Below are 1,566 nucleotides of genomic sequence, written 5' to 3'. Positions count from 1 at the left end.
CAACACCAAATGAGTCGTTCGTGTCTGAGCTACAGCGGTGGTTGGAACACAAAGGACAGATCCATGAACCCTGAAGACAGGAAGTCCGAGCTGTTTGCAACCTGGATGAAGAATGAAGCCGCTTCATTTCCGCGGATTCAGATGATGGCGCGCGATTATTTGGCAATTATGGCAACATCAGTCCCAAGTGAAGAGGCATTCTCTGCGTCGGGTGCAATTATTAGTTCTCGTCGTGCCAGGCTTGGAGATGATGCTGTGACAGCGATATCGGAGCTACAAGCGTTTCTGGATTTCAACAAGACATCAGGCGATGTTCATGCTCATCTTTAGTTCACTGACTAGTTCTGTACAGTGAACCATTGATCCCATCAGAATCTATCGCCCAGGCAACGCGCATTAATCTCTCGCGGATATATGGTTGAAAAATGATGTTTTGTGTTTGTCTTCTATCACTTTGGTTGCCAGTGAAACATTAGTTTCTGGTCATGTAATCGATAGCACGTTCTCCAATGGTGTCGGCCATCCACATCAGAATAATTGGCAGCGTCGCCTGCGCGAGGCTGCTGAGCGTCGACAATACTGGAAACAGTTCACCAAAGGCGCCAAGGAAGGTCTTCGTGCTCTTTGTGACGCTTGCCAATTGCTGCACCGGAGATTCCAGCACAGCTCAAAGATGTCCAGCAGCGTTAGCGTCGTCTTGAGAAGCCATCCGAAAGGCAAGTGGTATGTTAATCAGAAGAACAGGAGTGGTCTCGGCACATGACTCTGAATGACACACACGAGCGGAGCTGCAAGACACGCAATAGTTCCCAGTGGAGTCGCCGTGTTCCGGAAAAGTTATCTGCAATCCATTTGTACTGCTGTCAATTTCATGGAGCACGATAGGAAATAACTGAACAAGGAAACGTAGCGCAGTTGCTGGAGCTGCTACCACCTTCATGTACTTCTGGGAGCTCCAGGCTCTTACCACGTCGACCACTGTGCACACCACACTCGCGACATCGACTTCAATCACCCAGAACGTGGCACACAATAGATATACACCCAGGATCTACGCAAGATCTGTTATGACTCATCCGATGAATGCCAAGCTCCACACAGCAAGTACGATCGTCTTCAGCCCATAGTCCACATCCACCCAGTTCGCTTCAATCGCCGGAACAGCATTCGGCTTTGCATCAATTTCCAAATGACGTGACAGCGCTTTTCAAAGTCCAGTGGTGGGTAAAGAGGTGATGTATCTGGTCGATGATGTCGTGGAATGACGGGGCACGAGACTGCACTAGAAAGTCGACCTCTGGAACCGTCGTGGGGAAGTTACCCGGAGAGAGCCACTACCTACTAGAGGACACGCTCAAACGTCCATCAACGCTGCGACAATGACAGGAGCATCATGGACTTATTCGTAGCAGGAACACTGAATGGATCTTCGTTTGGAGACATTTTTCCTGGTCATTGGACTTTACCTAGGTGTTATTGGTGCTAGCAGGCTGCTCAATGATCCCACAACTGGGCTCCATTTGTTCTTACACGAAGATCCGACAGCTAAGATCGCATTCGCTGTGG

Source organism: Phytophthora infestans, genomic scaffold (genome assembly GCF_000142945.1).
Source record: "Phytophthora infestans T30-4 supercont1.38 genomic scaffold, whole genome shotgun sequence".
NCBI classification, from domain to species: Eukaryota; Oomycota; class Peronosporomycetes; order Peronosporales; family Peronosporaceae; genus Phytophthora; species Phytophthora infestans.
Note: the sequence above shows the minus strand (reverse complement) of the source record.